We start from the raw sequence: 25,004 nt of genomic DNA, 5'->3' as shown, positions 1-25,004 counted from the left end.
TGAAACAAATTTAAAAATGTAGCTCTCTGGGAAATGTAGGAAGAGGCCACCAGGGGTTTGAATGGATTGCTGATGTATATTTCCTATATATGTGATGATCACTGGTTATTACATTTTATTTTAAATGTGTAAATATTAATAAGATGTATTCTCTTGTGTGTACAATATATTTTATAATAAGAATTAAAATAATTTTAATTTTAAAAGTTTCAAAAATCAGCACAAAACCACTAAGGAGACTTCATCTTGTGGTTCTACTTCACCATATTAACGAGTACACTGTTGTCATCCCACTCTCGATATACTTGCAAACACAGACATGCTTCTGTTAAGCAAATGATCCACTCACTGTGTTCCAGAAATAACCTAAATATGGCAAGCACTCAATAACATTTGCACTAAAGTAGACCAGAAATCAGCAGTTGATTTGAACATTCACAGCAATGGGAAGTCCGATGGCTAACAAATACGGGAGGAGATGATCACTTCCATACCTAATCCATAGACAGCAATAAAATATTACTTTATTCTCATCAGAATTATGACAAACTTAGCATCAGGGTTGTGGGATCCAAAACAAGCAAAAAGATGACGGAGGACGTATTACTGTAGATGCGACAAAAATGCATAAATCTGGACCAACTTGTGGAAGAATCTTAACCAATTTCTGCTCCAGACACACACCAAAGACTAATAGTATGCACATCAAATACATGTGTATTTACATGTTAGGAGAAAAGTTTTCTGTGACAAGAAACTCTAGTTAAATATATCTGCAGATCTGATACAGGTGAAATGCTGCAGAATGGGTGGATCTGAACTACAGGCTCTGTCACTGGGGCAGAGGGCAGCAGCTTCCCAGAGATAAACATGAACTGGAGCAAGACCTTCTATGTGATGTCAGAGGACGTGGTGGGCTTTTGCCTTTTTCAAAGGGCTAATACATATTAATCAAACTGATATCTGTGGTTAAGCTTTTAGTGGGAAGTTTTGCGGTCAGGAATTTGAGGAGAAAGGCTCAGTATTACTGCAAAGGAAATAAGACAAACTGTCTTCTGGCTGTGGACCTGCTATGTCCACAATATCTGAATGGGGAACACAACTCAAGTCATGAATCATGGGAACCAGTTTTGAGTTTGAACCCCAGATGTCTGCTGAGAGGAAGTTATAAGCTGCTAGACAGAAAGGGTAAGCACAGATGGTGGGAGACAGAATATAATGTATAAATGAGTTTGTCTGGGTATTTATGTGACACAGAGAGAGAGATCCAAATAGTTAAGTCTAATGTTAAAAAAAAATAACCCCAAACTACCATAGAAATAGGAACTTGTTACAGGTGGAATTTATATTGTGGATAAGAAAAGTCTTGCAACATACACATGCACACTTGAAATTTAATGAAATAGAAGTATAACTTCTATTTTAAAAGAACAGGAAATGTTGAAACAAATCAGGAAGGATGAAAGGAGAAAAGTGAATGCAAAATAAACAAAACCAGAATCTTGGAAACGTAAAATATATGCACTGAAATAAAAAATAAAATAAATGGAATGCATTCTAGAATCAACATAGCCCAATAAAAATTTAGTTTACTAGAAGACAATAATGAGATATCTGCCCAGTATGTGACAAAGAAAAGAAGGTAAGAAATATAAAAAGCTGTTATAATATGGAGAAAATGAAGAGCCCATGGAGGTAAGGGGGAATAAAAATTAGCTATGAATTTTCCAACCTTTAATAAGATACGCAAAGACTAAGCGCCATACAGTATGTTAGAAAATTGTATGACTTTCCAAATCATAATTAATTATTTGAAGTATTATTAACATCTGTTATATAATGTTATAATAATGATAATTATGTTATTATTATCTTAAACATTTATTGGATCCAAATACTTTCCTTTAAATTAGCACAAGAAAAAATGGGGGTGCAGAGATTGTGGGAGGCCTCAAACATGTTTCAATCCAAACGCTGTCTTTAAGTAGCTGGGAAGGTAGAAGCCTACGTAGAAGACAATGAATATAATCTTGCACTGGTGCATTACCAGAGCAGTAGGAAGGAGAGACAGCTAATGGGACTTTTCTTATCCTAGAAGTTCTCCAATATAATCAATAATTTTCCTTCCATGAGTGCTGAAATTGAAGTACCTACTGAAATAAGTCAATTCATCCTATCCTATGATTTTTGTATTTTTTACTGACTTGACTGAATGTTTTACCAAATTGATACCATTTGTTGGGTTTTGTTTTTGAATAGCCTCCATTCTTGGGCTTTATGAATAAGTGAAATGTGTGTAAAGTTTAAACAATCAAATACCTTCTTATGAAGTAAAAGAGTTGAATAATATGTACTTCTACAGCCAATAATATACCCAAGTATATTTTTATTTCAGTGATAGTTTTGGCATAAATGCTGACATGGTCAAAATATTAAAATAAAGCTGTTATGAATCTGGAGTGATGACTTCAAGATACTGAAATAAGTGGTAATGTTGGAGAACACAGTGCATCCTTGGAATGATGAAGTTATTCCAACCGCCAATCATCAAGTACGGAAGAGCCTCAAGAAACATGAGCATAGTTGTTAAATGAGCCCACAACCACCCAGGGAGCTCATTTTGACGTTCTACTACTTTAAATTGAGTACACTGTTCTCCTTCCACTCCCAATAGGCTTGTCAACACAGACACACCGAGTTTAATCAGACGCGAAAGGTCCATGCATTGTGTATGAGAATTGCATGAGGCAAACCTAAAACTTGTTCTCAAAGTTTCTTTTTTATCTCACTGTTGCCAAGTTCTCCTTATGTCCATGTGGGACCTCATTACTTTCCAAAATGCCTGGGAGAGCTGAGTTGGAAACCCTAGGGATGTTTTAACAAGCTTTTGTTTTTGGATCCAAACTACAGATGCAAGCACTTGTAATTTCTTCTACTTAGTTATACATTGTTATTTTTATAGTGCAGACTCTAACAAGTGCCCTGGCCTGTCCAGGAAGGAGTTGAACTGGCAGGGCTCCCAGCTCTCGGAAGTTGGTTAGCAAAGGAAACAAAGCTGCTTTCAAGCCTTTTTTTCATGTTATGTGAGAGACAATGTAAATCTTTACTCAGTCCCTGAGCTTTTAACCTGCCCTGTTTTTCGTAAATAGTCTCTGTGGGAGGCCAGGTGATGTTCAAGTTGGAGAAAACAAACCTCCAACTGGAAACTCCCTGTGAACAGTGTCCTGAGAACAAAGCAATCACACTGTGAATTCCAATTACTGGGTAATCCTGATGCCTTTTCTTTGCTCCCAAATGAAAGTTTTTTGGTTTTATTGTCGTTGTTCCATAAACCCCCTAACTCACCTTTGAAAAGCAGACAGAATATATTATTGAGTCCTCCGTTAACGCACAAGCCTCAGGAGAAACGACACTAACATTTATCAGCCCAACCATCATTGGAAAATCAATTTGATTTTATAATCTACTTATACCCCACTCCTCTTCCATATTTTCTTACCACCAACTCCCTTTAAACAAAGACTGGTCGCAGCACACAGACTAAATTACTTAGATAACTGATTACTGGTCAGACCACACACACCCCTGTGGTTTAGCAACTGGCCAACCAGTGCACCTGAGTTATCGATGTTACTTTGTAACATTCACAGAACAGAGGGTTCCTTCTGGATATTGAAAGCCTCGTCTAAGGGTTTCTTAGTTTCCACTCTTTTTGAATAGCCACCACTTTCATTTTGTCCTTACATATTTGTTTTGACAGGCATATATAACAATCTTCTTTTTTCAAGATATATGTAATAGTATACAGATAATATAGATAACATACACATTACATATAAATATATGTAAAATATTTTATCTTATATATAAAATAAATGTATATAAGAAGTGAAACTATTAAATATTTGGATAGCTTTGGTGTATAGTGTTTCAATATTGTAATTACAACTTGATATCTAACATTTACTCTATCTTCTAGATGCATATCAACAGATGCAGTTCTGAGATCTGCCCTCCAAAGCACATTTCTTTTATTTGCTATTTTAAAAATGTAATATTGTCATCCCAACCATATCCCTTGCTTGTCTCCACTTGATCTAATACATTCCATAAAGTAGATCTTATATGAAATCTTACTTCATCAGAGTTGAAAAGCACATATTTAAAAACAGCCATTATAAAGAGGGACAAAAAGACCAAACGGGCCTTTCTTGTCTCACATCATTTGAAATTATTCAGGATAAAATATATAGAAATGTAAGTTTTGTCAACTTTAAAGCTAATTTTATTATTTTTACCGTCAAAATGAGTTTATTTTGGAATAGCCAAAAGAGTTCCCATTTGGGACGTGCATGCTGTAGCGAACCACAGGCAAATCCAGACAAGAAAGGTGAGGAGCTTGCTTTCATAATGAAAGAAGAGAGTAAGGATGGTCTATTCTAAACGAAGTTCATTGGGGGAAAGTAGAAGTTCGGGGTGGCAACAACTTCTCGTTGGCTGAGCTGTGGCGTTTCTTATTGGCTGGGCTACTGGCAGGTAGAGAGAGAACTCTCCCTTCAGTAGTGAAGTAGTTGTACTTTCTGTCAGAGATTCAAGCTTCTGTGTCTTCTTGTTTGGAGTAATTGATGACATGTGACAAGGTGTGAGAGCTCCCCCTACAGGTCTCCCCGACTCCAGTTAGTGATGATCAACAGGACCCCGTGGCCCCGCTGTTTAATCAGACAAGCTGATAGACATCTGTCAGAGTCTGCTTTTTTCTTTCTCACTTCTTCAACATTAAGCTCATAGACGACGATCTCTCTTAAGCTCTCTTCCTTGTCAAAGAAAGTCATATGAAAGTCAAATCAACAATGTAGGTTCATTTATTTATAAAGAATAAACATGAAATAATTGTCAGAATGTGTCCTTTTTATTGAAGTTAGGTAGCAATAAGCATGATTTGAAATAGTGAACCATCATTTGAAACCTTTAAATTTATTTTCATTCAGATTTTTTATTTTAAGTTGAAAATTTTGAAAAGAAACCAATTCTGAATTCCTTCCTCTCAGAACTTGTTCCACCATGGCTTCTACATTTTTCTCGCTCATTGTAGCACTGAACACTGCACTTTGTTATGTATATATATGAAGAGTACATCTTTATATGTGGACTATCTTGCTAAATTCTCTACCTAACCCATTATATTGACACATAATCCTCATGCAGCATAGAAGAGACTTAACTCTGTATAGCTAGTTGCCTAGAAAATCTAAGAAAAAAATTTAAATGGAGGCTATAAGATTTCTGTTTACATCTGTCTGTGTCTATATATGTGTGTTGTAAATATTTTACATATTTTCTACCTCTAGATGGTATTACCAAATTTAAGAGCTCTATTTAATTGCGTTAAAGGTGAAGTACTTATAAGAATTGAGCACTTTACTCTTCTCAGAAATATAACAGAAACTAACCCATATGTGTTTTTCAAGTAAATGTGATACAGAATAATTTTTGGTAAATGAAAGTTTATTTAGATTCCTTGGTTTGGTTGAAATAGGCATGTTCTCTGAGTTATCAGCATTGGGTATGATACAGACTCCATGTCTATTCTACCTGGGTTTATTGGTGAAATAAGCTCATGTTATCCTTGTTACGAAATTTGCTAGCTATAAAAATCATAATAATAGCGGATTTTGTCTAATGTTTCACAAGTTTTTGTAGGCAATCTAAATATAATTATTAGGAACAAGTGAACTAAATAGATATAAGAAATATAAAAAGTTTTTAGGTGAAGTTTTTATGTGTTATGGTAAATGTACTTAAAATAACTTCAAAATCTCTTGGTAACTTGAAACATTAGAGTTTTTCTGAATCATGTACACCCATGAAAATTTATTGAGTAAGTAGATCATTTCCAAATAAGATAAAATATTAGACGTAAATTACTAAACATAGGTTTACCTACTTTTTGCTTCTTTTTACAGAAAAACTAAAAGATGTTTGCGTCTATAATGAACATGTCTTGTGACTCATTAAAAATTTATGCTGAGATAAAATGTATGTTTTCAATAAAGAAGGTAAAAGGGATGGAGGGATTTTTTGGTTAAGAAAGTAATTTTGTCCTAAAGTAAAACTGGTTATGGGAAAGAGGAAAAGGCATGTTCTGAAATTAAAATAAATAAATAAATAAAAAAGTTATAGGTTTGTGGAAGAGGAACCTTGGGTTAAGAGTTTTGTGCATGGGCAAGTTGGCTAAGCTTGGAATTAATTTCATTAAGTAAATAGTTTAATATCAACAGTAAACTGGTACAAAATTAGAATTTGGCTTTCTCTTTCTTAAAATGACAGTTATTTTCCTGCTCTTGAGAAAGAGGTTATGAAAGGTTTTTCTTTAATTTTATGTAAGTCTACCAAAAATACAGGGATTCTATGTTTTCTCAAAATAATTTCCCATGTTCAAAAAGCTGAAGTCTTTCTTTTAAGAGAGGTTTTTTTTTTACAGTTTAAGTTTCTGTGTTTGCCTTTGACATCTTCTGTTGTCACTTTGGTTAAATGGATAAGTAAGCATTGTTTTATCATGACCTATTATCTTATTTGACCAGGTGTGTTAAAGCCTTTTGATATTTCCAACAAACTTCCCAAAAATTTAAATCATAAACGAAATCTTCTTTTGCCCTACAAGTAGCTTTGAGAACGTCCAGAGAGTCCATGGGACTTCTCAGAGAATTTGTTCTCTCTTCTCATAATAACAGAAATGGCAATCTAATTATGTTTATTTGATATGTCAAATTAGATGTGAAGCGTTCTCAAACAAGTAATGCCAAACTTGCTTCATGGATATCCTCATATGTGTATGTTGTTAATATAAATGTTCTAAAAACAGTGCAAAATTTTTAAAAGTCTGGTATGTCCTCATATGTTATCTCTCGTAATTCTAGTTACCTTAAAATATTATATGTCACAGGAATAATCAAATTTTATTGTCAATTTTATTGTAATCAAATCTTTAGCCATGCCATTTTAAGTCTTTTGTCACTTACAGAGTTATTGTTTATTTGATGCTTTTTCAATATGTTTCATCTTCAGAGAGACTCATGGAAAGGATTTTGACACAGTCTAGAATACAGGTTTCTGGAAAACTTTCACATCATAAAACTGAACTGGGTAGGTAATTACAGAAACTTAATGGAGAGAATGATGGCTTCAAAAAAATGCTAACAAATGATCAAAATATACATATTAATTACATGAGATTACGTGAACTGAAGAAGATACTCTAAATGTTTTGTTTTTCCAGAATTAAAGAATTCTTTTTCCTAAGCTATCAAAAATTTGGTAAGACATACCTTTGTGAAAAAATATAAAACATCTACTTTTTCTTTCTACCTTATCCTTCAGGAATTCAGAAAACCTCTCTCAGTATTTTTACTTATATAAAAAATTAGGCCAATTTTTAAAATATAAACAAATTAGTTTTAGTGGCATTTTCTTTGGTACAAAAATGAGGGTAATTGTAAAGAGAAAAATTATGTTTACACTTTTGTAGATGTCATATTTCAGTCCTGTTCATTGTCCTTGAGGGTTTGTTACAAACATGTGGACTGGACTTCCCTGGGCTAAGGTAGTGCCTTTGGTCACACTAATTATTCAAAGTAAGCTCTTTCAAAAACATAATCTCACTCCCACAAAATAGTCACCATTAGATCAATGTCTACTGATATACAATCTTCAGCAGACGCTTTGTTGTCTTATGCTGGTATGACACAAGCTACTGTGACTCTCTAATGTCTTATACTCAAGCGTATGATCAAGAGGTTAAAGAAGCTTTTCTGGATTCCAACCTAAAGGATCTTATGGTCACAGTCTAGAGCCTGTAGACTGGGTATTCTGGAAGCATCATCAGAAGAAAGCTCTCAAGCCCCACTGGAAAGGACCTCACCAAGTGCTCCTAACCACTGACACTGATACAGAACTGGAAAGCATTCAAATTTGATGATAAATCTCACAGCTAAAGAAGGCTCCACCAAAAATATAGTCATCAGATGCTGGACCAGATGCTAAGCAAATTCTGGAGGACTCCAAATCTAATTGTACAGGAGGAGAAGCAACTGACATCTGAGACAGACAGCTCTTCCCAAATGGTTGGACCAGGACTGTACACCTTTTACTCCATGTGTCTCTTACCTTATTTTTCTCTCTCTCTTTGTTAGAAAAATAATATTCTTCTCTGCATCTCCCAATCTACTCAAAAAGGGGGAAATATTTCTGACTGTTGGGTTTGTCCTCAGGAGCCCCGTTCTGTACCTAAGTCTAGAGATCCTTTAGTGCATTTAATTACCAATCTCTCTGCCATTCCTCTCCTAATTCTTTCTCCTAAGTGTCTAGAATTCTTTGCCTGACCAATCAAATCCTTGGTTTAGTCCATTTCATTATAATGACTCCATGATATGTACTCCCTTAGGGTATAGTTTCTCTTATATTTTGCAGAAAAAAACTGTGTAAATCACATTGTTTAAATTTCTACCAAACTAGAGGTCATTATGCAACTGGATTGTTGGTTATACTTTTTTCATTGTGTGACCAATCAAAAACTCTGTATTGGGCATCACCATTGAGTTTACTTCACAGACAAAAATGTAAAATTAGTTACACCCATAGTCAAGGGTGTTCAGTGCCTGTTGGTAGAAACCCCAGCACAGCTAACAGCTTGAAAAAAAAAAATCTTTTTCCTAGGATAGGCACTGATCATAAATTTCTCTAAATCCCTGACAGATATTGCTGTATCTGTCACTAAAGAAATAGCTGCCAAAGAAAAGTCTGTGGATCCTCTTGCACAACTTGTATTAGGTAATAGAATTGTTCTTGATTGTCTCGCAGCTGAACAAGATCGTCTTTCCTGCCATAAACACCTCTCTTCCTTGGTATCTTTTCCCTGGTAAACACCTCTATTGAAATAAAAACTGAACTAGACAAAATCTGAACACAAAACAAATTATTAAATGTTGTGCCCACTGGAACTCCATGGTTTTTGATCGCTTTAACTGGCTACCCTCAGGAATGGCCTGGTTTGGATCTATTCTCCAGTTTCAACTTAGTTTTTTATTTATTATAATAGAAATTCTCACTGTAGTAAAACTATCTGTTGTGCATAACCCAATGTTATAAGAATACCACTTGGATAATAATCACTCAATGCATTTATGTGACTGCTAACACTTATGAGCCTTCATCTGAGAAAATTCAAGGAACTATAGACAGTTATTGGCCTTAAAGAAACATGATGGTATCTGCTCTGGCGCTCTTTTTGCTCAAGTAGGACTTAAAGCTCTTAAGGAAATCGTTTCTCCTTATGTGGGACATGACATACTGGGAATGAGCCTTCCTTATAATGAAGGACCGAGGATGCTTTGATGGCAGATCAGCAATATTTTTTAATAGTTGATCGGCAATGCTTTCCAATAGTCAAAGAGCAATGCTTTCCAATAGTTGATCAGCGATGCTTTCAAAGAAAGATCTCAATCAAAAGGGGAAAATGTCAAAGTCGACTATAATGGAGCCATTTTAATATGGAGTTGGAGCTGCCTTTCAAGAGAAACTGCCTTGCTGTCTTAAACATTAGACTGGGCCAAACTCTCAGACTGTGTCAAAATGGCAGTTGTTTTACAATCAGTTGTTTGAAAAGTCAGCAGGAGAACAGACATCCTAATCACAAAACCTGAAGATTGTGGGCTGACTCTGATCCAGTGCTCCAGGCTTGCTGCTCCAAAAATTCAAACTTTTTTCATCTTGCAAAACTGAAACTCTGGGACATCAGCATCACAGCAGAGTGAGCTTGTCTGGTAATCTCGCCCCTCCACCACACAACAAAAAGACATTCATACTACAACAGAGGGCATCCAAACACAACACAGAAGAACTCTGGGGGACACACACAGCCGTACAATGGAGGGCAGAGAAGCTGGAACTCCCGTCAAAGGAGGTGGAACAGAGTAAGAGAAAACTTTTCTGCCTCTCCAAAAGACTAGGATCTGGAACCATGGGCAGCCTCCAAGATGGAAGGAAGTTGGGAGGGTTCACTCATTTTCAGGAACACCAAAGATCCCCAAAGGTCCTCATGGCCAAGCGGAAAGCCCCTACTGAAGTGAATGCAAAAGCAGGGATGACATCATCAAGCCAACACCACAGGAGAGGAGACATCAAGGGTAGAGTGAGAAAACCCTGAGAGCATGTGGAAGAAACTGCCTCTCCCTCCACCCGCCAAGTGCTGACTCCAGTGCTTGGGATCCCAGCAGAATGCAGAGGACTCAGAATATGTGGCTCTTGACCCCCACCCAGTGGTGACAGGAGGTAACTGTGACCAAATAATACCATGATGCACTAGAACAGAGCCACATGCTCTAGTAGTACCAAAAGTTATATTAAATCTCCAGAAGAGAGAGAAAATGACGAGTATCCAGAAATCAGTCCTGAGGAGAAAGAAATATGTAATCTAAATGACAGAGAATTCAAAATAACTGCCATCAAAAAACTCAACAAGTTAAAAGAGAATGTAGAGAAATATTTCAGTGTGTTCAGGAGCTACTTCACAAAAGGGATTGAAACTATCAAGAAGAATCAACAAGAAATAATAGAGATGAAAGACACAATGGAAGAGATAAAACAAAATATGGATTCCCTGAATGCTCAGGTGGACATCATAGAGGAAGGAATCAGCATAATTGTGGATAGACATGTTGAAATGCTCCAAACAGAGGAGGAGAGAAAACTAAGACTTAAAAGAAATGAAGAAAGTCTCTGAGAAATGTCCATCTCAATTAGGAAACGCAACATAAGAATTACAGGTATTCAAGAGGGAGAAAGAAAGAGAATGGAGCAGAAAACTTGTTCAAAGAAATAATAGCAGAGAACATCCCAAACCTAGGGAAGGAGATGGAAATCCATGTGAAAGAGGCTACCAGATCTCCTAAATATGTCAATGTAAAAAGACCTACTGCGAGGCATATTGTAGTGAAACTGGCAAAAGAGAATGACAAAGAAAAAATACTAAAGGCAGCAAGGTAGAAAAAATAACCTACAGAGGAACTCCTATCAGGCTTTCAGTGGATTTCTCTGCAGAAACCTTACAGGCTTTCAGCCAAGAATACTCTTTCCAGCAAAAATATCCTTCAGATATCATGGAGAAATAAAAAACATTCCCAGATAAACAAAATCTAACAGAGTTTATACTCATGAGATTCCTTCTGCAAGACATCCTCAAGAAGGTCCATACCTAAAAAAAAGGGAGAAAAGGGTTACAAAGCACAGAGTAAGGAGATAAATAGGTAGACAAAATCAGAAAATTGTAGCTATACATCAGAACAGGATGGCAAATACTCAAGTATAACATTAAAGATAAAGAGAAAGAAAACACCAAAACCAAAGATAATCTTGTCATTTTAATCACAAACTCACAACACAAGATGGAATAAGTTGTGAGAAAAACAATTTAGGAGGGGAAGAGGAAATGGACTGAATCAGTTTAGTCTAATGAAATAAGAGGCCAGGAGAAAATGGAGTATCTTATCTACGAGGTTTTGAATACAAAATTCATGGTAACAACGAAACAAAAAAGCAGAATGGAGACACAAATAATAAATCAGAAGGAAACAAAAAAACACAACATAAAAAACTGCATAACTCAATTGGTAGACCAAAATACACAGGACACGAAACAAAGGAAATGCAGGAGACCTGATAAATGAGTGATAAAATGGCAGCATTAAGCCCTCATATATGGATAATCACCCTAAATGTAAACGGATTGAATTCTCCAATAAAAAGACAGAGTGGTGAGATGGATTAAAGAACATGACTCAACAATATGCTGCCTTCAGGAAACACATGTCAGCTCCAATGACAAACACAGGTTCAGACTGGAGGGATGGAACATGATATTCCCAGCTAATGGCAAGCAAAAGAAAGCAGGTGTTGCCATACTTAAATCAGACAAAGTAGACTTCAAGATAAGGCAGGTAAAGAGAGGCAAAAGAGGGCAGTATATAATGACTAAAGTGACACTTCACCAAGGCGACATGACACATAAATATCTATGGCCCATAGAGAGGTGCACCAAAGTACATAAAGCAACTATTAACAAACATAAAAGAAGATATTAACAATAACACAATAATAGTAGAGGACCTCAACACTCCACTCATATCAATCAATAGATCACCCAGACAGAAAATCAACAAGGAAACAGCGGAATTAAAGGAAAAGCTAGACCAGTTGGATTTAATAGACATATATAGAACACTCCATCCAAAAACAGCAGAATACATATTCTTCTCACCTGCGCATGGAACATGCTCAAGGATAGACCATATGCTGGGAAACAAAGACAAGCCTCAATAAACTTAAGAAGACTGAAATAATAACAAGCATCTTTTCTGATCGTAATGCTATAAAGCTAGAAATTAATTACAAGAAAAAGTCTGAGAAAGGGACAAAGATGTGGAGACTAAACAACAGGCTATTGAACAACCAATGTATCATTGAAGAAATTAAAGGAAAAATCAAAAAACATCTGAAGACAAATGGAAATGAAAACATACCATACCAACTCATATGGCATGCAGCAAAAGCCATATTAAGAGGGAAATTCATCACACTACAGGCTTGCTTTAACAAACAAGAAAAATCTCAACTAAGTAATCTCAAAGTAATCCTAACTGAACCAGAAAAAAGAAGAAGTAGCAAAGCCCAAAGTCATCAGAAGGAGAGAAATAATAAAAATCAGAGCAGAAATAAATGCTATTGAAACAAAAAAGGCAGTAGAAAGGATCAATGAAACAAAGAAATGGTTCTTTGAGAAGATAAACAACATTGACAAAACCCTAGCCCGACTTACAAAGAAAAAAAAGAGAGAAAGCTCAGATAAATAAAATTAGAAATGAAAGAGGAGAAATAACAACAGATACCACAGAAACCAAACAGATTATAAGATAATAATATGAAAAGCTATATGCCAACAAAATGGACAACATAGAGGAAATGGATAAATTCTTTGACTCTTACAACCTCCCAAAGCTGAATCAGGAAGAAATAGATAATCTGAATAGACCAATCACAAGGAAAGAGATTGAAACTGTAATCAAAAGCATTCCAAAGAATAAAAGCCCAGGATGAGAAGCTTCCCTGGGGAATTCTACCAAACATTCAGAGAGGATTTAATACCTATCCTTCTCAAGCTATTCCAAATAATTAGGGAGGATGGAACTCTTCCTAACATATTCCATGAGGCCAACATCACTCTGATACCAAAGCCTGACAAGGAAAACACAAAAAAGGAAAACTACAGGCCAATATCACTGATGAACGTAGATGCAAAAATCCTCAACAAAATATTGGCAACCCAAATTCAGCAATACATCAAAAGGATCATACATCACGATCAAGTGGGATTCATACCAGGGACACAGGGATGGTTCAATATCCACAATCAGTTAATGTGATACACCACGTCAACACTGAGGAATAAAAAACACATGATCATTTCAATAGATGCAGAGAAAGCATTTGACAAGACCCAACAGTCACTTATGATAAAAACTCTTAAGAAAATGGGGATAGAAGGAAATTACCTCAACATAATAAAGGTCATTTATGACAAACACACAGGCAACATCATACTCAATGGGCAAAAACTGAACACCATCCCCCTGAGAACAGGAAGAAGGCACGGATGCCCACTATCACCACTCTTATTCAACATAGTACTGGAGGTTTTGGCCAGAGCAATTAGGCAAGAGAAAGGAATGAAAGGAATCCAAACAGGGAGTGAAGAATTGAAACGCTTGCTGTTTCCAGGTGACATGATCTTATATATAGAAAACCCTAAAGGATCCATCGGGAAACTAATAGAAATAATTAGCAACTACAGTAACGTTGCAGGGTACAAAACTTACAAAACTCGTTTGCATTTCTATACTCTAATAACGAACTTATGGAAAGAGAAATCAAGAATATAATCCCATTTATAATTGCAACAAAAAGAATAAAGTATCTTGGAATAAATTTAATGAAGGAGGTGAAGGGCTTATGCAATGAAAACTATAGGACATTATTGAAAGATATAGATGATGAGATAAAGAGATGGAAAGAGATTCCATGCACATGAATTGATGGAATAAACATAATTAAAATTCCATATTACCCGAAGCATTCTACAGATTCAATGCAAACCCAATCAGAATCTCAATGACATTTTTCATAGAAATAGAACAAAGAATCCTAAAATTCATATGGGGCAACCAAAGACCCTAAATTGCTAAAGTAAACCTGAGAACGAAATCAAAGCTGGAGGCATCATAATGCCTGATTCAAAATGTACTACAAAGCCATAGTGATCAAAACAACTTGGTACTGGTACAAAAACTGGCACACAGATCAAGGGAACAGAACTGAAAGCCCAGAAATAAAACTGCATGTTTATGGACAGCTAATCTTTGACAGAGGTGCCAAGAATATTCAATGGAGAAAAGATACTCTCTTCAATAAATCGTGTTGGGAAAACTGGACAGTCACTTGCAAAAGAATGAAAGTAGACCATTACCTCATGCCATACACAAAAATAAACTCAAAATGAATCAAAGAGTTGAAGATAAGTCCTGAAACCGTAAAACTCCTGTAAGATAATACAGGCAGTACACTCTTTGACATCAAACTTAAAAGGATCTTTTCAAATACTATGTCTTCTCAGACAAGGGAAATAAAAGAAAAAGTAAACAAGTGGGACTTCATCAGACTAAAGAGCTTCTTCAAGGCAAAAGAAACTAGGATAAAAACAAAAAGACAACCCAACAAGTAGGAGAAAACATTTGCAAATCGTATATCCAACAAGGGGTTAATCTCCATAACATATAAGGAACACACACAACTGAACAACAAAACAACAAACATTCTGATCAAAAAAGGGGCAGAGGAGATGAACAGATATTTTTCCAAAGAAAATATACTGATGGCCAATAAACACATGAAAAGATGTTTGATGGAAAAAGGAGAGTCTCTTCAATAAATGGTGTTGGGAAAACTGGACAGCCACATGCAAAAGAATAAAAGTAGACCATTACCTTACACCATGCACAAAAATCAACTCAAAATGGATTAAAGACTTGAATGTAAGACCGGAAACCATGAAACCATGAAAATTCTAGAAAAAAAACATAGGCAGTACCCTCTTTGACATCGGTCCTAGCAGTATATTTTCAAGAACCATGTCTGACCAGGCAAGGGAAACAAAAGAAAAAATGGACAAATGGACATCAAGCTAAAAAGCTTCTGCACAGCAAAGGAAACCATCAACAAAATGAAAAGACAACCGAACAATTGGGAGAAGATATTTGCAAACCATATATCAGATAAGGGGTTAATACCCAAAATATACAAAAAACTCATACAGCTCAAAAACAAAAAAAAAAAACCAATAACTCAATTAAAAAATGGGCAAAAGATCTGAACAGAGATTTCTCCAAAGAAGATCTACGGATGGCCAACAGGCATATGAAAAGATGCTCAACATCACTAGGTACCAGGGAAATGCAAATCAAAACAAAAATGAGATATCACCTCACTCCAGTCAGAATGGCTATAGTTAACAAGACAGGAAACAACAAGTGTTGGAGAGGACGTGGAGAGAAGGGAACCCTTGCACACTGCTGGTGGGAGTGCAGGCTGGTGCAGCCACCATGGAAAGCAGTATATATCCTCAGAAAATTAAGAACAGATCTACCATATGATCCAGCTATCCCACTGCTGGGTATTTATCCAAAGAACTTGAAAATGCACAGGTATAAAGATACTTGCACCCCTATGTTCACTGCAGCATTATACACAATAGCCAAGACTTGGAAGCAACCTAGGTACCCATCAAGGGACAAATGGATAAAGAAGATATGGTATTTATACACAATGGAATACTGCTCAGCTGTAAGACATGATGAAATCCAGCCATTTGTGACAACATGGATGGTCCTTCAGGGTATTATGCTGATTGAAATTAGTCACAGGGAGACAGTCAAATACCGTATGATCACACGCATGAGTAGAAGACAAAAAAAACGGCAAACAAACACATAGCAATGGAGATTGGATTGGTGGTTACCATAGTGGAAGGGAGGGGAGGGCAAAAGAGGTGATTAGGGTCACATGTGAGGGGATGGTTTCTTGAAGAGATAAAATTGACAAACTTTTAGCTACACTAAGAAAAAGTCTCACATTAGTAAAATAAGACATTTAAGAGTAGTCATCACAACTGAAGATACAAAAATACTTAGGATCATAAAACATTTCTATGAATAATTATTATGCCAAAAAATCAGATAACCTTAAAGAAATGGATGAATTCCTAGACACACAAAGCCTGCTAAGAATGAATTAGGAAGAAATAGGAAATCTGAACATATCAATAAGTAGCAAGGTGATTGAATCAGTAAACAAAAACCTCCCAGCACAGAAAAGTCCAGGATAGCTGGCTTCATTGGTGAACTCCACCAAACATGTAAAGAGTTAATATCAATCCTTCTCAAGCTCTTCCAAAAACTTGAAGAAGAGGGCAGACTCCCAAACTCATTTAAAAAGTCCAGGTTTACCTTGATACCAAAGCCAGATAATGACACAATAGACCAGTATCTTTGATGAATATAGATGTAAAAAGTCTCAAGAAAGTGTTAGCAAACTGAACTCAAGAACACATAGAAAGGATCAGTTACTGTGATCAACTGGCGTTTATCCCTGGGATGCCAAGTCTCCAGAAACCTATCTTGAAGTCATAGAACTTTACAATCTAAATGACAAAGAAATCCAAAACAGTCAGAAAACAACTAACGAGATGGTGATAGTAAGTCCTTCCCTATCAACATTACTTTAATGATAAATAGATTAAATTCTCCACTAAAAAAAACATAAAATGTGGGGTCGGCCTGGTGGCATTAAGCTCCTGTGCTCCGCTTCGGTGGCCTGGAGTTTGCCAGTTCAGATCCGAGGTGTGGACCTACGCACCACGTATCAAGCCATGCTGTGGCAGGAGTGCCACATATGAAGTACAGGAAGATGGGGACAGATGTTAGCTCGTGGCTAATCTTCCTCAAAAAAACTAAAAACATAAAATGGCTGAATATATAAAGAAAACAAGATTTAACCACATGCTGTGTACAAAAGACATAGTTTAGCTTTAAGGATACACAGAGACTGAAAGGGTAGGGACGCAAAAAGATATTTCAAGTAAATGGTAAGCAAAATAGAACAAGTGTAGATATACTCATATCAGACCAATTAGATATTAAGCTAAACATTGCCAAAGAGATCAATAAGGTTATTGTATAATGATAAAGAAGTGAATTCATCAAGAAGATATGAGCATCTAAATATGTAAAAATATAAAGCAAACACTAACAAAACTAAATGGAGAAATAATCAGCAATATAATAATAGTAGAGGATTTTAATATCTGACTCTCATCAATGGAGAGACATGCTGATATAAAATCAATAAGCAAACAAAGACTTGAACAACAGTCTAGAAAAATGATCTAAAAGACTTACACAGAACATTTCATCCAACTACAGCAGAATATACATTTTTCACATATGTACTCAGAACATTCTCCAGAGTAAATCAAATATACCAAAAAACAGATCTCCTCAAAGTGAAGAAGTTAGAAATTATATTAAGTATCTTTTCCAACCACAATAGTACGAAGCTAGAAATCAAAAAAAGCAGGAAAATAAGAAAATTTTAAAAAGTATGGAAATTAAACAACACATTCTTGAATAACTAACAAAATCAAAGAAGAAATGAAAATGAAAATCACAAAAAATATCTTGGGGGAAAATGCAAACACAGCTCACCAAAATTTATGGATTGCAGCAAAAGCAATACCAAGAGGCAAGTTTAAAAATATAAACACAAACATAAGAAAAGATATCAAATAAACAAGATAGCACCACTACTCAAGGAACTAGAAAAAGAAGCAAAAACTAAGCTCAAAGTTCGCAGAAGGAAGGACAGACATATTAAAAAGTAGAGCAGAAGTTAGTGAAATAGAAAATAGGAAAACAATTTAAAATATGAACAAAAGTAAGAGCTTTTTTAAATGATTAGCAGAAGTGACAAAACTTTAGCAAAACTAACAACCAAAAAATGGAGGACCCAAATAAATATAATTAGAAGACAAGACATTACAAATGATACCATTAAAATACAAAGATCAGGGCCTGGCCCCGTGGCCGAGTGGTTAAGTTCGAGCCCTCCGCTGCAGGTGGCCCAGTGTTTCGTTGGTCCGAATCCTGGGTGCGGACATGGCACTGCTCATCAAACCACGCTGAGGCAGCGTCCCATATGCCACAACTAGAAGGACCCACAATGAAGAATATACACCTATGTACTGTGGGGCTTTGGGGAGAAAAAGGAAAAAATAAAATCTTTAAAAAAAATACAAAGATCAAAAGAAACTATTATAAACAATTACACGCCAAGAAATTGGACAACACAGAAGAAATGGATAAATTCCTAGAAATGTATACCTACCAAAACAAAATCATAAAGAAACAGAAGATGTGAGCAGACTGATAATGACTAAGGAGCTAGAAGCTGTGATCAAACAGCCCAACAATGAAAAGGCCAAGATCAGGTTGTGTCACTGGTGAATTCTTCCTCACAAGTAAAGATGAATTAACATCAATCCCTCTCGAAATTTTCCAAAAATTTGTAAAAAAAAGAAAACTGTCGAATTTATTTTACTCAGCTAGCTCTACTATGACACTAAAGCCAGATAAGTACACTAAAAAATAAGTTCAGGCCAATGTCTTTGACAAATATAGTTGCAAAAATTCTCAGCAAAATACTACCAAGCTGAACTCGGTAGCACACTTAAAGGATCACACATCACTATGAGGTGGCACTTGTCTCTGAGATACAAAAATGGCTCAACATACGCAAATCAACAAGTGTGATACACCGCATTTGTAAAATAAAGGGTAAAAATCTTATTCTTCTTTCAATGATGCAGAAAAATTACTTGAAAAATTTATCCTTCTTTTATAATAAAAGCTCTCAACTAATTGTGTAAAGAAATAATGTACTTGAACATAATAAAGTTCATATATGTAAGGTCCGTGATTAACATCAGACCCAATAGTGAAAGTTTGAGAGCTTTTCATCTAAATCATGAACAAGTGAAAGATGCACATCTTCATCACTCGATTTCAAGATAGTATTGGAAGTCCTAGCCAGAGCAATTCATTGAGAAAAAGAAATAAAGACACCAAAATCTGAAAGTTAAAGTAAATTTTTTTCTGTTTGGAGGTAACATAATTTTATGGATGAAAATCTTAAAGACTCAACCAAGAAATCCTTAGCATGAATTATTCAGTAAAGCTGTTGGGTGCAAAATCAATCAAATTAAATTAGTCAATTTTATTTCTTTGCACTAACACCAAAATATATGATAAAGGTATTTAAAAAACCAATTTTATTTATAATACCATCAAGAAAATACTTAGGAATAAATTCAAGCAAAGTGGGGAGTCTATACACTATAAAGTATAAGAAAAAATTTGAAGAAGACACAAACAAATGGAAAAACATCCCATAATGATGGATCAGTGAGTTAATATTAAAATGTCAATACTTATCTAAAGCCACCTATATATTCAATGCAATCACTATCAAAATTCCAAGAGCATTTTTCAGAGAAATAGAAAAAATATCTCACAGTTTGTATGGGGATCACAAAAGATGCTGAATATTCAAAGCAATCTTGAGAAAAAATAGCATAGCTGGGAGCAACGGAAATCATTTTTTGATTTTACACAATATTACAAAGCTATGCTAATCAAAACTAGATGGTACTGATATAAAAATAAACATATACAACAACGGAACAGAATTGAGAGCCAAGATACAGACTCATGCATATATGGTCCAGTAATATTTGACAAAGGAGCTAAGCATGCTTAATGAGAAAAGGATTTTCTCTTCAATAAACAGTATTTGAACTACTGGATACTCACACACAATTAAATAAAATTGGACACCTATCTTACACCACTCACAAAAATTAACTGGAAATGGATGAAATAATTTAATGGAACACCTGAAACCATAAAACTCTCAGACGACAAGGTCTTAGAAGACCTCAATGTAGGTTTTGACATTGATATTTTTGGATATGACATGAAAAGTACAAGCAGAAAAAGCAAAAATCAACAAATAGGATGGCATTAAACTAAAAGCCTTCTTTACAATAAAATACTCAACAAAATGAAAAGCCAACATACTAAACATATAAAATACTTTCAAATATGTGATGAGAGGTTAATATCCAAAATGCGTATGGAACTCCTACAACTTAATAGCAAAAATACAAATAACCTGGTTGAAAAAATGGACAAAGGACCTGGATAGACATTATTCCAATAAAGACTTACAAATGACCAAAAAATACATGAGAAGATGCTTAATGTCACTAATCACCAGGGAAAAGCATATCAAAACCACAATGGGTTCACCTCACATCCGTTAGAATGACAATCATGAAAAAGACCAGAGATAACAATGTTGCTGAGGGTGTGAAGAAAAGGGAGTCTTGTGCACTGTTGTTGGTAATGTAAATTGGTATGGCTTCTATGGAAAACTGTATGGAGATTCTTCAAATAATTAAAAATAGAACTACCATATGATCCAACAACCCAACTTATGGGTATATATCCAAATAAAATGAAATCAGAATCTCAAAGAGATATCTGTATGACCATGTTCATTGTAGCATTATTCACAATAGAAAACACCTGCAAACAACTTGTTTCATATGTATATATGTATTAAGTATATGTGTGTGTATACACACACACACACACACACACAATGGAATATTACTAAGCCACAATAAAGAAGGAAACCCAGGCATTTATGACACACTGATTGACTTTGTAGGTACTATGCTAAATGGAAAATCAGAGTAAGAAAAATACTATATGATCTCACTTACATGTGGAATCTCAAAAAGCAATATGGATGAATCTCCAAAATATAGTATTGAGTGAAAGAAGCATGGCAAAATTAATTATATGTTCAAATAATGATTAGCTTCTTGGAGTTTTTGATTAGGAAAAAGCAAAAGGAAGACTCCAAGAGTACTAGAAATATGAAATATTCTAAATCTTGATCTTTGTTGTAGTTACATAAGCATATATATATGTAAAATTTGTAAGCTGTATGCTTGAGATTTGTATTAACTGCATTAACCAAAAACTGTATCAGCTGTAAGTAAATTATGCCTTGAAGATGATATGTTCAGGGTAACTCCCCACTTCAAGTTTTCTTACTGTTCCTGATTTTGTACATACAGCTTCTGCATGACGTTCCTCTGTTTTTAGACATTGATGGAAAACACATCAGTAGTGCCTTTTGAAAATTTTCTACAGAAACATTGATTTAGAAACTAAGGGTAAAATCTCTGAAAAACAATCAAAAAAATAAAGAGACAGACATAGAATTTCCAAAACTATTTTGAAATTTTCTTTTTAATTTTGATTTCATATTTAATTTAACTATCATCAGATAACAGGTCTATATTATTTCCCTGAAATGTATTGTTATTTTTAGTGCCCATATTTTGCATGATAAGTAATTCTAGTTATCTGGACATTTGCAGATGTGAGGTGATCCACATAACAGGTGGCTGACTTACTCAGGTTCGCTCACTCACTATCATCATGTGTCTATTAAGACTAAGCATGTTTATGTGTCTGAATTCATATCCATGGACCCCATGACCATCATGAATCAACATAACATTTAAACATCATGGACACAATTAATTTCAAGAGAGAATTTAGTCATGGTGTACTTTAAAACAGATTGGCCATTGCAATTACAACTAGAGCCTGGGGAAAGATATACATTACTTAAACAAAAAGTTACATGAATTAAAATGGCTTGCCTTCAAGATCCAGATAAAACAGTTTGTGAAAGACTGCTTACAAAAACAGTGAAAATATAACATGCACAGATCAAAGACATAGAACATAGTGTTTAAAATAAATTCCTGGACAGAAATAAATATACCAACTTAAAGGACAAGTTTGGGAGTCACATTTTAACATTTATTTGCTGTGTGATACTGAAAACAATATTAGTTTTCCATGCCTCCATTTTCTCACTTAGAAGATGGGTGTCAAAGTACTTATATCATATAGTTGTTAATAGGATGCAAAGTAATGTATAAAAATTGCTTGGTGTTGAGCATAGCAAATAGTAAGTGCTCAAGAAATAGCCTCTCTTAGTATGGTAGTCTCACGTAATTCTTAACAACTTCCTATTATACTGATCAAAGAATTTAACTTTCTCTTCATGCATTATTAAAGGAGAGAGAATTACCATATGTTTAAATGTTAACGACTTCAGGAAATTAGACTCGTTTAGCATTGAATAATTTGAAGAATGAGACTAAGTTTGCTGTCATTTTAAATTTACACATTTCCCCAGCCACCTTTCTCAGGGCCCCCTTGACTTCGCTGTTCCTCAGACTGTAGATGAGGGGGTTCAGCACAGGGGTGAAGATAATGTAGAATGCTGACACGACCTTATCAAGGTCAGCTGACCTGTAGGATTTGGGTCTCATGTAGGTGAAAATGGCAGCTCCATAAAAGAGTCCCACCACAGCCAAATGTGAGGAGCAGATGACAAAAGCCTTCTTGCAGGCTTCTCTAGAAAGCATCTGGAGAACAGCTGCGACGATAAAACTGCAGGAGGTCAGGATGAGGGAAAAGGGGACCAGAAGCATTAACACACAGCAGATGTACATTACATTTTCGAAGACTGATGTGTCAGCAGAAGCCAAGCGCACCAGCATGGGGGCCTCACAGAAGAAATGATCGATCTCACGTGCGCCGAAAAATGGGAAGCTCAAGGTAGCAGTAGCCTGCATGAGCCCATCAGCTGTCCCCAGGAACCAAGACCCCAAAGTCATTCTCAGGCATAATTGCTGGCTCATGAGGACAGGATATCTCAGTGGATGGCAAACAGCCACGTAGCGGTCATAGGACATGGCTCTAAAAGGAAACTCTTGCCACCACCCAGTGTGAGTGAAAAAAGATCCGCAGCACACAACCAGCAGGGGAGATGGACTTCTTGCCAGTCAAGTAGTCAGCAGCCATTTTGGAAACGATCGTGGCAACCAGCATCACATCAGAGGGAGAGTTGGCTCAGTAGGAAGTACATGGGTGTGTGGAACCGGGGGTCCCAGTAAATCAGGAGAAACATGAGGGCATTGCCCATAAGAGAAGCAATGGCCATTGTCAGCACCTCCATGAAGAGAAAGAGGTGGGGTCTTGTATGTTTAAAGAGTCCTAGAAGAATGAAGTCTGATGTTGTTTTTCTCTTCTCCACAATTTCTTCTGGTGTGATTCTGCAAATGGAAAAATAGAGAAGGAAGGGAATTTCATCATCTACAAACCTTAGTTTGGCTTCATAACTTCTGCACATGTGCTGGATATGGAACCCAGGGTCCTGACTCAAAGCCCTACATCCCAGTTAAGATGCTTCTGCTTGGCCTGTTATTCCACTTCTCTGTAACTCAGCCTTTCAATGTTTTAAATAACGTTAGTCTATGTATTTCACACAATGATATATTGTTTGGTTGGTATAATAGATCAAAATGAATCAAAAGTAGAAAAAAACTTTCAAAGATTATAAAATTGTAAGTAGTTAATTTGGCTGTTTTTTATATTATTTAATAATTATTACTATTGTGCTTTTCTTATGTGTACTGAAACCCAAATTAACCAATTTAGAAAATAAACACTTATTTAAACATTTGCTATTTATATTTCTTTGAGTCTTAGATGAATTCTTTTCAAATTTTGGAAATTTTAACATACTCAAATTAGTTATTTTTTTAATAAACAAACAATTACAGCTATTTCACTGTGGGTTACAAGGGCCACAGAAGGGAACAGATGAGTATAACAAAGTTTCCCCACTGAAGGAACATAATATCCCCACTAATTGATGAAAATGTTACTTCCTCTCATTAAATAACTATTTTTATTACCTGATTTTAAAGTGCGGCTATGTTAGTTCATCACTCTCTGCTCTGAAACCTTCAGTCTGTTTCCATCACACTTGTAATAAAATGCACATTTCTTTCCCCAGCTTACTAGGACTTGGAGCCATGCCCTACGCATCGTTTCACGACACAATGTACCGTCATGGAGGCTTGCAACGATCAGGTGAGTATGAAAGGCAAGCATGAGAGGACCTTTGATGAGAGTAAATGCTTGGAGAGCATAGCAATAACTATAATGACGAGTAAGGTGATTAAAAAGAAAAGGAAGCAGTTTTAAAACAAACTTATTACATGAAGCATAATTATTAGTCACAGGTGAAGTATAAATATATCTGAGAGGAAAAATATTTTAAAAATGCTTAAATTACATATTTGGCCTATCTTCTGAGGATAGTTGTTTAATATTTAACAAAACAGATCTATTTTCTTAGGAGACACAAACAAAATGACTGAGCCCACAGAAATGAGCATGGCTTTATGAGGAAGGGTTCACAGATTGAGAGCTGTTATACACTGAACATAAGTAAGATTTTTTAGTGTTTGACATTGTTTAAACTCCATACTAAGAACAAAACCTGTAAATTCATAAAGAGCAGAAGAGCATATAGGTGCATGGAGCCAACTCTCCTCTTTTATTAGCAGAAAAATGCACAAATTTGCCAATTTTGTTTATGGATGGGTTTGCAGACCTCTTTATTTCTGACATGGACAGTCCAAAAATATTTCATCCAAAGCCTTAGAGACACAATAACCTCTGAGCCTTTTTTCTGGAATTGTCTTGTAATTGATTGGTAATTGATTACTACAGAGACAGAGATAGTGATGATGCTTTATAACCCGAAGGGTTTGATTTTGTGCATACTCTAATACTATAAAAATTAGGCGGCAGACAGAGCCCATGTCTTGCAGAGCCATCTAA

At 35.5% G+C, this 25,004-nt stretch overlaps 1 pseudogene; it reads right to left on the bottom strand.

Moving 5' to 3' along the window:
* Window positions 1-11,189: 11,189 nt before the first annotated feature.
* Window positions 11,190-23,328, bottom strand: LOC123289187 (olfactory receptor 2T33-like; annotated as a pseudogene).
* Window positions 23,329-25,004: the final 1,676 nt, after the last annotated feature.

The sequence above is a fragment of the Equus asinus genome, chromosome 9 (genome assembly GCF_041296235.1).
Source record: "Equus asinus isolate D_3611 breed Donkey chromosome 9, EquAss-T2T_v2, whole genome shotgun sequence".
NCBI lineage: Eukaryota > Metazoa > Chordata > Mammalia > Perissodactyla > Equidae > Equus > Equus asinus.
The sequence above is the reverse complement of the archived record's forward strand: the minus strand, read 5'-3'. Positions and strand labels throughout refer to the sequence as shown.